The sequence below is a fragment of the Anopheles stephensi genome, unplaced genomic scaffold, assembly GCF_013141755.1.
Source record: "Anopheles stephensi strain Indian unplaced genomic scaffold, UCI_ANSTEP_V1.0 ucontig48, whole genome shotgun sequence".
Lineage (NCBI taxonomy): Eukaryota > Metazoa > Arthropoda > Insecta > Diptera > Culicidae > Anopheles > Anopheles stephensi.
Window position 1 is genome coordinate 88,678 of NW_023405414.1, and position 14,760 is coordinate 103,437.

The window sequence follows — 14,760 nt, forward strand, 5'->3', positions numbered from 1 at the left end:
CGTTTAATGCAGGCGAGCATTTTCGCCTTGAGGACGCGTTTATTTAGGCCAACGACGACGGTTCCAGACGATAAGTGAAATTGTGCTTTTTTATTAAACTATATCGTTGCCTATGGACATGCATAGACAATGAAACAACCAATGTTAATTTATATGTTAACTACAGTACATCTGTTTATTATATTGATCCACACGATCCGCACATTAAGGCCGTCACCAGCTAAGAGAAAGCGCGATTCTTCTTTCGATCCTTCGATCCCCCCCCGAAAATCTTCGTATCGTTCTCTTCGTAGTTTGTCGTGTCTTTCTTCTCGTCTCCGCTGTCGTTAGCCGCCGTTCAAACTCGCCGCCGGACAAATAGCCGCCGTACAACTCCCCGCCGCTCGAAATCATTTCGTCCCAGCCAAGGTCGCTACAATAGTAAGGATAGCTAATTCGTGCGTGGCTATGTTCGTGTTCGTGGCGCACTTGTTTAGCGAGAGAGAGACAGAGAGAGAGAGAGAGAGAGAGAGAGAGAGATTCAACCGGTTGCGGTCGACCGATAGTGTTTCTGTTTTATATTTTCCTTCTTCTGCATTTGACCAAGTTGTGCAGAAAGCGAGCGTTTGGAAAACAGAAAGCTACCAGCACCAGTGAAGGCACCGAAGTACACGTTGCACAAACAACCACATCACTCCCATTGGCATTCCTTTTCCCACCGCCGTCGTTGTTAGTCCTGCCTGGCGGTAGTTGTGCACACATCGCGCGTATTCAACACTGCCTTAGAAAACGATCGGCCATATAAACCTGACCGCGCTGGTCGGTGTTATCTCATGCAGCGAGCAGCATTTGTAGCAGCAGTACGCGTTGTTCAAGCCATCATTCCCATTGGCACTCCTGTTCCCATCGCCGTCGATTTTAGTCTAGCCTGGGGGTAGTTGTGAAAAAAACACCAATTTTCAACACTGCCCTATAAACCGATCCGCCATACAAACCCGTCTCCGTTGATCGTGTTTATCTCATGCAGCGAACAATACTAGCATTTCTGCGCGCTGTACAAGCCATCATTCCCACTGGCGCACCTTTTCCCATCATCGCGAATCGCCGGCGTCGTTGTTAGTTTTGCCTTACAGTAGTGATGCAAACACGCGCGTATTCAATCCCGCGTTATAAACGATCGGCTTTCATGCTGGCCAGTGCTGTCTGTCCAGCACTGTGTATTGCCCAGGGGCCCATTTGCTGCTACGGGTAGAAAAACAGTCAAGGAACCCTCTTCTGGGTGGTGGTTGGTGCAGTTTGTGAAGCATTTCTATTCGACCCTTCGATACAATCGTAAACGGTGTACAATTAACAGACCAAACCATGTGCGTTGCATTGCTCACGGGCAAAGCTGGTCTCTGGAAAAAGGAATGGGAATGGGAATGGGAAGAAAACAAAGCTAGCTTAAGATGGAAATGAGACTACATTTCTATGCAATTGAAACAGTGGCCGTGCAGTGCGCTATTTATTGTCCTTTTGATTTAAATAAGTAATGGTCTAAAGTAATGGTCCATGGCTCCTTGGCCATCTCGTTCTCTTCGTTCTGGTTGGTCGTTGTCTATTTGTTTGCCGAGCGCTTGCGTCGTACCGTGGTCCGAAATACAGCCGGATCTAGCACATTGTACGGGGGCTGCACTCGTTGGTATACCGGCGCCCTCTTCGGTCTTGGCATTTCGTCCTTGTCCAGTAGCAAATGTGGAGCCAGCACCAGAAATAGCTGTTCAGCCCACCCTGGCAGGCCACAGCTGGCAAAGGCTAATTGCCAACATGGTAGCCCGAGATGCACGATGCACATGCGTAAGTATGTGGTGAAGGAGTCCGCCAACAGAGTCCACTTTAACGATCCCATTTCCAACAGATAAATTTCCGGACGGGTTGTACCATGCGTCTTGTACACCAGAAAAACGAACCCCATGTCCCCTATGCAATCGAGCTCGAACATAGTTCCACCCGGTCCGTCCAGGTCGAGGTTCCGGATGTGCGTCAGTTTCGGTATGTACAGGTGGCCTACACGTAGTTTTTCGCGCTTCGAATACTTGTAAGTCCAGCTCGATTGAAACCCATCGGTCGACATGTAGAAACGCTTCATATCGTCTGGCATAAGTACTCCGTTCTTGTTTTCCCAATCCGTTAGGTCTGCCGTTTTGCATGGTCCATGGTCATCGATCGTCACGTTGCTCACTCGCGGAAGCTTGTTCAGCGTCTTCTTCAGTCCAATCGTCAGGTGCTGCAGGAACGTATCATCAGGACGGTTTCCGATCTCCATTTTCGACAAAATACGGAACGGGGAGAGGCACAGTGGAAAAGCGTGTCTGTTGCACACTTCAGCTTGATAAATAATGATTTCAACGCATGCCTGACTTTTACTTATTAATTATTCCAATGGAAGGAATGGTTTCCAATGTGTGCTGAGATGTGTTGCAATTTAATTTTTACAACTGTAATTTTCTAATGTCGTCTTCTAGTAGGCGAACAGAGATTTGCCTGTCGAGTTTGTCATGTGCAATTTGAGACAGAAAACAATAACAACATCAACACAAAACACATGCTCCGCTCCATTCAGTTACCGAATGCACGAAAGAAAGCTCGGGCGAATGATTTGTTTGCTGTACATCCTGCCAGCCTCGCGACAACGCGCTGTACATGGCGTTCCACAGTGTTGGCCCCGAAAAACGAACCCTGCGGTGCTCATCCGTCGCGTAGTGAAGTGTGCGTTTGGCAGAGTAGTTCCGCAACGAACAGCATCAACCGTTGCCTCTTCCACTCGTCCGGGAAGTGGCCGGAATTAATATAGTGCTGGAACGTTCTCCTGAAGACACCGGGAAAGGCCGTCATCGCTGTAATGAAAGCCACGTTCGGGATGTTGTCGTCACCAGGGGCACGCTGTGGGTTGAGCGATTGGGCAATGTTCAACAGCTCCTCTTCGGTTACTGGATCCCGCTCCGTGTCCCGCTGACCGGTTAATCCTTCAAATGTTGGCCACTCCATAGGCGGCCGGTCCGGAAAGCGTTCCCCGACGGTTTGGCGAAGCTTGCTGGGGTCCCATTGCTGCAGCGGTTCAGGAAGCTTGTCTGCACAGGCCTTTTTACTGCACTTGACCGCTTGGTCAAACGCCGCCCTTGCTGCAGTATAGGCCGGCCGCCTCTCGTCGCGTTGCTCCTCCGTTCGGGCTCTCCTCAGCCTTCTCCGCATCCCGATGTACGTCTGGCGTAACTGGGCAATCTCGTCGGTCCACCAGCACACCGGTCGTCGTGCCCCTCTGACTGCCGGCAATCGCGGCATTGTTGCGTCGCAGGCAGTCGTCAACGCCTGCGTCAGCTCATCCGCCGTCAGGGTGCGATCATGGATGTCTAACCACTCCATCATCACGACGAACAGCTCCTTGTTGAAGTATCGAGAAGCCCACCTGATCTCCGTTGCCTGCTGCTCTCCATGCCCAGTGCTTGCCTGCGCCGCCGCCGTCGTTCTTCCAACCGTAAACATGTTCGTGTTGTGGTCGCTCGGATTTTCGTTGCACACTCGCCAGTCGCGCTCGATTCCCTGCATGCAGCTGGTTCCGTGCGGTAGATATAAAGCTGTGCTCCGATTACAATACTAACGAAACTTCTTCGCTTCTCGCACAAGCCTGGAGATCGGATGATGAACTGTCGTGTTGAGGTTTAAGATTGCAAGTGAAGTTTGCTGACAAATATAAGGGTCCTTTTATGCTAACAATGTTAATTGTATTGGTGCAGTGTGTTAGTGAGATCCTACGTGGGAGGCTGTACCTGTTTAGGTACGCGTCGCGTTCGTCCTAGCTAAACTACGCTTGTCAACTAACTAAGACAACTAACTAAGCTTCGATTTATTTGGACATGCTGGGTACTGTAAATGTTTTTCCTATCTTGTACCGGGCTCGTTATTTGTGCCTCCTAACTCCTTAGCTGCATGTTTATTGGACGCGTGGGTATGAAATGATATTTTAGGACACACCCGACGTTTAATGCAGGCGAGCATTTTCGCCTTGAGAACGCGTTTATTTAGGCCAACGACGACGGTTCCAGACGATAAGTGACATTGTTCTTTTTTATTAAACTATGTCGTTGCCTATGGACATGCATAGGCAATGAAACAACCAATGTTAATTTATATGTTAACTACAGTACATCTGTTTATTATATTGATCCACACGATCCGCACATTAAGGCTGTCACCAGCTAAGAGAAAGCGCGATTCTTCTTTCGATCCTTCGATCCCCCCCGAAAATCTTCGAAGAGAACGCTCTTCGTAGTTTGTCGTGTCTTTCTTCTCGTCTCCGCTGTCGTTAGCCGCCGTTCAAACTCGCCGCCGGAAAAATAGCCGCCGTACAACTCCCCGCCGCTCGAAATCATTGCGTGCCAGCCAAGGTCGCTACAATAGTAAGGATAACTAATTCGTGCGTGGCTATGTTCGTGTTTGTGGCGCACTTGTTTAGCGAGAGAGAGAGAGAGAGAAAGAGAGAGATTCAACCGGTTGCGGTCGACCGATAGTGTTTCTGTTTTATATTTTCCTTCTTCTGCATTTGACCAAGTTGTGCAGAAAGCGAGCGTTTGGAAAACAGAAAGCTACCAGCACCAGTGAAGGCACCGAAGTACACGTTGCACAAACAACCACATCACTCCCATTGGCATTCCTTTTCCCACCGCCTTCGTTGTTAGTCCTGCCTGGCGGTAGTTGTCCACACATCGTGCGTATTCAACACTGCCTTGGAAAACGATCGGCCATATAAACCTGACCGCGCTGGTCGGTGTTATCTCATGCAGCGAGCAGCATTTGTAGCAGCAGTACGCGTTGTTCAAGCCATCATTCCCATTGGCACTCCTGTTCCCATCGCCGTCGATTTTAGTCTAGCCTGGGGGTAGTTGTGAAAAAAACACCAATTTTCAACACTGCCCTATAAACCGATCCGCCATACAAACCCGTCTCCGTTGATCGTGTTTATCTCATGCAGCGAACAATACTAGCATTTCTGCGCGCTGTACAAGCCATCATTCCCACTGGCGCACCTTTTCCCATCATCGCGAATCGCCGGCGTCGTTGTTAGTTTTGCCTTACAGTAGTGATGCAAACACGCGCGTATTCAATCCCGCGTTATAAACGATCGGCTTTCATGCTGGCCAGTGCTGTCTGTCCAGCACTGTGTATTGCCCAGGGGCCCATTTGCTGCTACGGGTAGAAAAACAGTCAAGGAACCCTCTTCTGGGTGGTGGTTGGTGCAGTTTGTGAAGCATTTCTATTCGACCCTTCGATACAATCGTAAACGGTGTACAATTAACAGACCAAACCATGTGCGTTGCATTGCTCACGGGCAAAGCTGGTCTCTGGAAAAAGGAATGGGAATGGGAATGGGAAGAAAACAAAGCTAGCTTAAGATGGAAATGAGACTACATTTCTATGCAATTGAAACAGTGGCCGTGCAGTGCGCTATTTATTGTCCTTTTGATTTAAATAAGTAATGGTCTAAAGTAATGGTCCATGGCTCCTTGGCCATCTCGTTCTCTTCGTTCTGGTTGGTCGTTGTCTATTTGTTTGCCGAGCGCTTGCGTCGTACCGTGGTCCGAAATACAGCCGGATCTAGCACATTGTACGGGGGCTGCACTCGTTGGTATACCGGCGCCCTCTTCGGTCTTGGCATTTCGTCCTTGTCCAGTAGCAAATGTGGAGCCAGCACCAGAAATAGCTGTTCAGCCCACCCTGGCAGGCCACAGCTGGCAAAGGCTAATTGCCAACATGGTAGCCCGAGATGCACGATGCACATGCGTAAGTATGTGGTGAAGGAGTCCGCCAACAGAGTCCACTTTAACGATCCCATTTCCAACAGATAAATTTCCGGACGGGTTGTACCATGCGTCTTGTACACCAGAAAAACGAACCCCATGTCCCCTATGCAATCGAGCTCGAACATAGTTCCACCCGGTCCGTCCAGGTCGAGGTTCCGGATGTGCGTCAGTTTCGGTATGTACAGGTGGCCTACACGTAGTTTTTCGCGCTTCGAATACTTGTAAGTCCAGCTCGATTGAAACCCATCGGTCGACATGTAGAAACGCTTCATATCGTCTGGCATAAGTACTCCGTTCTTGTTTTCCCAATCCGTTAGGTCTGCCGTTTTGCATGGTCCATGGTCATCGATCGTCACGTTGCTCACTCGCGGAAGCTTGTTCAGCGTCTTCTTCAGTCCAATCGTCAGGTGCTGCAGGAACGTATCATCAGGACGGTTTCCGATCTCCATTTTCGACAAAATACGGAACGGGGAGAGGCACAGTGGAAAAGCGTGTCTGTTGCACACTTCAGCTTGATAAATAATGATTTCAACGCATGCCTGACTTTTACTTATTAATTATTCCAATGGAAGGAATGGTTTCCAATGTGTGCTGAGATGTGTTGCAATTTAATTTTTACAACTGTAATTTTCTAATGTCGTCGTCTAGTAGGCGAACAGAGATTTGCCTGCCGAGTTTCTCATGTGCGATTTGAGACAGAAAACAATAACATCATCAACACAAAACACACGCTCCGCTCCATTCACTTACCGCATGCACGAAAGAAAGCTCGGGCGAATGATTTGTTTGCTGTACATCCTGCCAGCCTCGCGACAACGCGCTGTACATGGCGTTCCACAGTGTTGGCCCCGAAAAACGAACCCTGCGGTGCTCATCCGTCGCGTAGTGAAGTGTGCGTTTGGCAGAGTAGTCCCGCAACGAACAGCATCAACCGTTGCCTCTTCCACTCGTCCGGGAAGTGGCCGGAATTAATATAGTGCTGGAACGTTCTCCTGAAGACACCGGGAAAGGCCGTCATCGCTGTAATGAAAGCCACGTTCGGGATGTTGTTGTCACCAGGGGCACGCTGTGGGTTGAGCGATTGGGCAATGCTCAACAGCTCCTCTTCGGTTACTGGATCCCGCTCCGTGTCCCGCTGACCGGGCAATCCTTCAAATGTTGGCCACTCCATAGGCAGCCGGTCCGGAAAGCGTTCCCCGACGGTTTGGCGAAGCTTGCTGGGGTCCCATTGCTGCAGCGGTTCAGGAAGCTTGTCTGCACAGGCCTTTTTACTGCACTTGACCGCTTGGTCAAACGCTGCCCTTGCTGCAGTATAGGCCGGCCGCCTCTCGTCGCGTTGCTCCTCCATTCGGGCTCTCCTCAGCCTTCTCCGCATCCCGATGTACGTCTGGCGTAACTGGGCAATCTCGTCGGTCCACCAGCACACCGGTCGTCGTGCCCCTCTGACTGCCGGCAATCGCGGCATTGTTGCGTCGCAGGCAGTCGTCAACGCCTGCGTCAGCTCATCCGCCATCAGGGTGCGATCATGGATGTCTAACCACTCCATCATCACGACGAACAGCTCCTTGTTGAAGTATCGAGAAGCCCACCTGATCTCCGTTGCCTGCTGCTCTCCATGCCCAGTGCTTGTCTGCGCCGCCGCCGTCGTTCTTCCAACCGTAAACATGTTCGTGTTGTGGTCGCTCGGATTTTCGTCGCACACTCGCCAGTCGCGCTCGATTCCCTGCATGCAGCTGGTTCCGTGCGGTAGATATAAAGCTGTGCTCCGATTACAATACTAACGAAACTTCTTCGCTTCTCGCACAAGCCTGGAGATCGGATGATGAACTGTCGCGTTAAGGTTTAAGATTGCAAGTGAAGTTTGCTGACAAATATAAGGGTCCTTTTATGCTAACAATGTTAATTGTATTGGTGAAGTGTGTTAGTGGGATCCTACGTGGGAGGCTGTACCTGTTTAGGTACGCGTAGCGTTCGTCCTAGCTAAACTACGCTTGTCAACTAACTAAGACAACTAACTAAGCTTCGATTTATTTGGACATGCTGGGTACTGTAAATGTTTTTCCTATCTTGTACCGGGCTCGTTATCTGTGCCTCCTAACTCCTTAGCTGCATGTTTATTGGACGCGTGGGTATGAAATGATATTTTAGGACACACCCGACGTTTAATGCAGGCGAGCATTTTCGCCTTGAGGACGCGTTTATTTAGGCCAACGACGACGGTTCCAGACGATAAGTGAAATTGTGCTTTTTTATTAAACTATATCGTTGCCTATGGACATGCATAGACAATGAAACAACCAATGTTAATTTATATGTTAACTACAGTACATCTGTTTATTATATTGATCCACACGATCCGCACATTAAGGCCGTCACCAGCTAAGAGAAAGCGCGATTCTTCTTTCGATCCTTCGATCCCCCCCCGAAAATCTTCGTATCGTTCTCTTCGTAGTTTGTCGTGTCTTTCTTCTCGTCTCCGCTGTCGTTAGCCGCCGTTCAAACTCGCCGCCGGACAAATAGCCGCCGTACAACTCCCCGCCGCTCGAAATCATTGCGTGCCAGCCAAGGTCGCTACAATAGTAAGGATAACTAATTCGTGCGTGGCTATGTTCGTGTTTGTGGCGCACTTGTTTAGCGAGAGAGAGAGAGAGAGAAAGAGAGAGATTCAACCGGTTGCGGTCGACCGATAGTGTTTCTGTTTTATATTTTCCTTCTTCTGCATTTGACCAAGTTGTGCAGAAAGCGAGCGTTTGGAAAACAGAAAGCTACCAGCACCAGTGAAGGCACCGAAGTACACGTTGCACAAACAACCACATCATTCCCGTTGGCATTCCTTTTCCCACCGCCTTCGTTGTTAGTCCTGCCTGGCGATAGTTGTCCACACATCGTGCGTATTCAACACTGCCTTGGAAAACGATCGGCCATATAAACCTGACCGCGCTGGTCGGTGTTATCTCATGCAGCGAGCAGCATTTGTAGCAGCAGTACGCGTTGTTCAAGCCATCATTCCCATTGGCACTCCTGTTCCCATCGCCGTCGATTTTAGTCTAGCCTGGGGGTAGTTGTGAAAAAAACACCAATTTTCAACACTGCCCTATAAACCGATCCGCCATACAAACCCGTCTCCGTTGATCGTGTTTATCTCATGCAGCGAACAATACTAGCATTTCTGCGCGCTGTACAAGCCATCATTCCCACTGGCGCACCTTTTCCCATCATCGCGAATCGCCGGCGTCGTTGTTAGTTTTGCCTTACAGTAGTGATGCAAACACGCGCGTATTCAATCCCGCGTTATAAACGATCGGCTTTCATGCTGGCCAGTGCTGTCTGTCCAGCACTGTGTATTGCCCAGGGGCCCATTTGCTGCTACGGGTAGAAAAACAGTCAAGGAACCCTCTTCTGGGTGGTGGTTGGTGCAGTTTGTGAAGCATTTCTATTCGACCCTTCGATACAATCGTAAACGGTGTACAATTAACAGACCAAACCATGTGCGTTGCATTGCTCACGGGCAAAGCTGGTCTCTGGAAAAAGGAATGGGAATGGGAATGGGAAGAAAACAAAGCTAGCTTAAGATGGAAATGAGACTACATTTCTATGCAATTGAAACAGTGGCCGTGCAGTGCGCTATTTATTGTCCTTTTGATTTAAATAAGTAATGGTCTAAAGTAATGGTCCATGGCTCCTTGGCCATCTCGTTCTCTTCGTTCTGGTTGGTCGTTGTCTATTTGTTTGCCGAGCGCTTGCGTCGTACCGTGGTCCGAAATACAGCCGGATCTAGCACATTGTACGGGGGCTGCACTCGTTGGTATACCGGCGCCCTCTTCGGTCTTGGCATTTCGTCCTTGTCCAGTAGCAAATGTGGAGCCAGCACCAGAAATAGCTGTTCAGCCCACCCTGGCAGGCCACAGCTGGCAAAGGCTAATTGCCAACATGGTAGCCCGAGATGCACGATGCACATGCGTAAGTATGTGGTGAAGGAGTCCGCCAACAGAGTCCACTTTAACGATCCCATTTCCAACAGATAAATTTCCGGACGGGTTGTACCATGCGTCTTGTACACCAGAAAAACGAACCCCATGTCCCCTATGCAATCGAGCTCGAACATAGTTCCACCCGGTCCGTCCAGGTCGAGGTTCCGGATGTGCGTCAGTTTCGGTATGTACAGGTGGCCTACACGTAGTTTTTCGCGCTTCGAATACTTGTAAGTCCAGCTCGATTGAAACCCATCGGTCGACATGTAGAAACGCTTCATATCGTCTGGCATAAGTACTCCGTTCTTGTTTTCCCAATCCGTTAGGTCTGCCGTTTTGCATGGTCCATGGTCATCGATCGTCACGTTGCTCACTCGCGGAAGCTTGTTCAGCGTCTTCTTCAGTCCAATCGTCAGGTGCTGCAGGAACGTATCATCAGGACGGTTTCCGATCTCCATTTTCGACAAAATACGGAACGGGGAGAGGCACAGTGGAAAAGCGTGTCTGTTGCACACTTCAGCTTGATAAATAATGATTTCAACGCATGCCTGACTTTTACTTATTAATTATTCCAATGGAAGGAATGGTTTCCAATGTGTGCTGAGATGTGTTGCAATTTAATTTTTACAACTGTAATTTTCTAATGTCGTCTTCTAGTAGGCGAACAGAGATTTGCCTGTCGAGTTTGTCATGTGCAATTTGAGACAGAAAACAATAACAACATCAACACAAAACACATGCTCCGCTCCATTCAGTTACCGAATGCACGAAAGAAAGCTCGGGCGAATGATTTGTTTGCTGTACATCCTGCCAGCCTCGCGACAACGCGCTGTACATGGCGTTCCACAGTGTTGGCCCCGAAAAACGAACCCTGCGGTGCTCATCCGTCGCGTAGTGAAGTGTGCGTTTGGCAGAGTAGTTCCGCAACGAACAGCATCAACCGTTGCCTCTTCCACTCGTCCGGGAAGTGGCCGGAATTAATATAGTGCTGGAACGTTCTCCTGAAGACACCGGGAAAGGCCGTCATCGCTGTAATGAAAGCCACGTTCGGGATGTTGTCGTCACCAGGGGCACGCTGTGGGTTGAGCGATTGGGCAATGTTCAACAGCTCCTCTTCGGTTACTGGATCCCGCTCCGTGTCCCGCTGACCGGTCAATCCTTCAAATGTTGGCCACTCCATAGGCGGCCGGTCCGGAAAGCGTTCCCCGACGGTTTGGCGAAGCTTGCTGGGGTCCCATTGCTGCAGCGGTTCAGGAAGCTTGTCTGCACAGGCCTTTTTACTGCACTTGACCGCTTGGTCAAACGCCGCCCTTGCTGCAGTATAGGCCGGCCGCCTCTCGTCGCGTTGCTCCTCCGTTCGGGCTCTCCTCAGCCTTCTCCGCATCCCGATGTACGTCTGGCGTAACTGGGCAATCTCGTCGGTCCACCAGCACACCGGTCGTCGTGCCCCTCTGACTGCCGGCAATCGCGGCATTGTTGCGTCGCAGGCAGTCGTCAACGCCTGCGTCAGCTCATCCGCCGTCAGGGTGCGATCATGGATGTCTAACCACTCCATCATCACGACGAACAGCTCCTTGTTGAAGTATCGAGAAGCCCACCTGATCTCCGTTGCCTGCTGCTCTCCATGCCCAGTGCTTGCCTGCGCCGCCGCCGTCGTTCTTCCAACCGTAAACATGTTCGTGTTGTGGTCGCTCGGATTTTCGTTGCACACTCGCCAGTCGCGCTCGATTCCCTGCATGCAGCTGGTTCCGTGCGGTAGATATAAAGCTGTGCTCCGATTACAATACTAACGAAACTTCTTCGCTTCTCGCACAAGCCTGGAGATCGGATGATGAACTGTCGTGTTGAGGTTTAAGATTGCAAGTGAAGTTTGCTGACAAATATAAGGGTCCTTTTATGCTAACAATGTTAATTGTATTGGTGCAGTGTGTTAGTGAGATCCTACGTGGGAGGCTGTACCTGTTTAGGTACGCGTCGCGTTCGTCCTAGCCAAGGTATATAGATTTAGGAGGTAGAATTATATAGAGCAATTTGACATTTCGCGACTTGACGTTTTTGTTCCGTGGTGAGGTGGAGAAGAAATGGTTGTGGAATGGTAGAAGGTATTGGTGGAGGTATTGTTTACAAATATTTACCCTCATAGCTTCTTGTACTTTCGGTTTGCTCGGTTGTGGATTGCGTGTTTTTGGTGGCTTTGAAGTGATAAATATTGAATGCCCCGTAAACAGTTTACAGTATCATTCAATATAAACGTTCTTACACCGATGATCGATGGAGTCCTTACCTGGATCCAGTGGAGGCAGCACATCATGATACTGATACTTTACGGTCCACGCACTGGTGGTGCTGGTGCTTTCAAATCATAGTGAAACTTTCCGAACAATCTGATGGCAGAGAATCGAATTAGTCGTTCGTTGAAACCACAGATGAATGAAGAATAGAGGAAGCATCCATACAATCTACTGGACAACGAATGCATAAAATACTTACCTACGCATAATTGCTAATGCTATCCAGTGAAGCATTATACGCCTGACGGGTACGAAAGATAAGGGTTTCGAGGTGGATGCGGCACAATTCTATCCTATTCCTTGTAATTTATGGTACTTAGCACGAGAATCGAACAGCTTCACTTAATCTACCAGTGTAATTTTATCGAGTGGTATGCCGTAATTCGATACGTCCGATAGGCCTTTGGTAGCTGTATGAAGAAAACAACGTCACGCAAATTTCTTTTTAGAGCTGGTAAAGGAACTGTTTATCTTCAGTGCTATGTGCAACGACGATGATAAATGTAGAAACTTGGTTTACTGAACCGAAAAACGATGCTTTATGTTTGTTTATTTTGGTAGTCCCAAACCATATGATTAAGTAAACAAACTTTGAAGTTTCTCGACCGGCCAAAATCCAAAATGTCTACCTGCCAAATCGACAAAAATTCACCTTCTAAATATATACACCTTGGTCCTAGCTAAACTACGCTTGTCAACTAACTAAGACAACTAACTAAGCTTCGATTTATTTGGACATGCTGGGTACTGTAAATGTTTTTCCTATCTTGTACCGGGCTCGTTATTTGTGCCTCCTAACTCCTTAGCTGCATGTTTATTGGACGCGTGGGTATGAAATGATATTTTAGGACACACCCGACGTTTAATGCAGGCGAGCATTTTCGCCTTGAGAACGCGTTTATTTAGGCCAACGACGACGGTTCCAGACGATAAGTGACATTGTTCTTTTTTATTAAACTATGTCGTTGCCTATGGACATGCATAGGCAATGAAACAACCAATGTTAATTTATATGTTAACTACAGTACATCTGTTTATTATATTGATCCACACGATCCGCACATTAAGGCTGTCACCAGCTAAGAGAAAGCGCGATTCTTCTTTCGATCCTTCGATCCCCCCCGAAAATCTTCGAAGAGAACGCTCTTCGTAGTTTGTCGTGTCTTTCTTCTCGTCTCCGCTGTCGTTAGCCGCCGTTCAAACTCGCCGCCGGAAAAATAGCCGCCGTACAACTCCCCGCCGCTCGAAATCATTGCGTGCCAGCCAAGGTCGCTACAATAGTAAGGATAACTAATTCGTGCGTGGCTATGTTCGTGTTTGTGGCGCACTTGTTTAGCGAGAGAGAGAGAGAGAGAAAGAGAGAGATTCAACCGGTTGCGGTCGACCGATAGTGTTTCTGTTTTATATTTTCCTTCTTCTGCATTTGACCAAGTTGTGCAGAAAGCCAGCGTTTGGAAAACAGAAAGCTACCAGCACCAGTGAAGGCACCGAAGTACACGTTGCACAAACAACCACATCACTCCCATTGGCATTCCTTTTCCCACCGCCTTCGTTGTTAGTCCTGCCTGGCGGTAGTTGTCCACACATCGTGCGTATTCAACACTGCCTTGGAAAACGATCGGCCATATAAACCTGACCGCGCTGGTCGGTGTTATCTCATGCAGCGAGCAGCATTTGTAGCAGCAGTACGCGTTGTTCAAGCCATCATTCCCATTGGCACTCCTGTTCCCATCGCCGTCGATTTTAGTCTAGCCTGGGGGTAGTTGTGAAAAAAACACCAATTTTCAACACTGCCCTATAAACCGATCCGCCATACAAACCCGTCTCCGTTGATCGTGTTTATCTCATGCAGCGAACAATACTAGCATTTCTGCGCGCTGTACAAGCCATCATTCCCACTGGCGCACCTTTTCCCATCATCGCGAATCGCCGGCGTCGTTGTTAGTTTTGCCTTACAGTAGTGATGCAAACACGCGCGTATTCAATCCCGCGTTATAAACGATCGGCTTTCATGCTGGCCAGTGCTGTCTGTCCAGCACTGTGTATTGCAAAGTGAGTTGAGAGGAGGTGCCGTAAAAAGCCCGTTTTGACACATGGAAAGAAGTAGAAGACCAGGACCAGTTTGACGTTTACTTGACCGCATTGAATCAGCTGGTCATATGTGTTGTTTATCATTCTCGAAGCAATAACATCATTATATGATTTGTTTTCTTCCATTCTGCTGTTCAATATCGTTCGGAAAGCTTAGATCAAGTGAAGATATCAAGATATTGTAGTATGTCAGTGCTATCTGAGGTGATTCTGTATTATATTTATAACTGTTTTTGGTGGTAACGATTCTGCGCCTATATGGACAGGGCAGCTCACTGTATCGGCGTCATAGACGGAGCCGGTTTGCATCCCCGAACTATTGGAAGATCCGAGATATAGGATCATTCCACTTTTTTGCCGATCTGCAAGCAAAAAATCATCAAGAGCACAGCAGATCGAGCTTATTCAATGTATGCTAGAGATCACTTGCTTGACCAACAAAGAATGCTTGACCGCAGTTTGTTTACATTTCAGTCAAGTAAACGTCAAAATTTTTTTCAAAATGTCCGACCGAGAAATCGCTATTCCGACACCTCCTCTCAACTCACTTTGGTGTATTGCCCAGGGGCCCATTTGCTGCTACGGGTAGAA

General features: G+C 48.7%; 1 long non-coding RNA gene across 1 annotated transcript; it reads right to left on the reverse strand.

Moving 5' to 3' along the window:
- Positions 1-12,024: 12,024 nt before the first annotated feature.
- Positions 12,025-12,746, reverse strand: LOC118517083. Its single transcript, XR_004908260.1, has 2 exons — positions 12,278-12,746; positions 12,025-12,171 (listed from the first exon to the last, which is right to left on the reverse strand). It is a non-coding gene; the product is annotated as an uncharacterized LOC118517083 (long non-coding RNA).
- Positions 12,747-14,760: the final 2,014 nt, after the last annotated feature.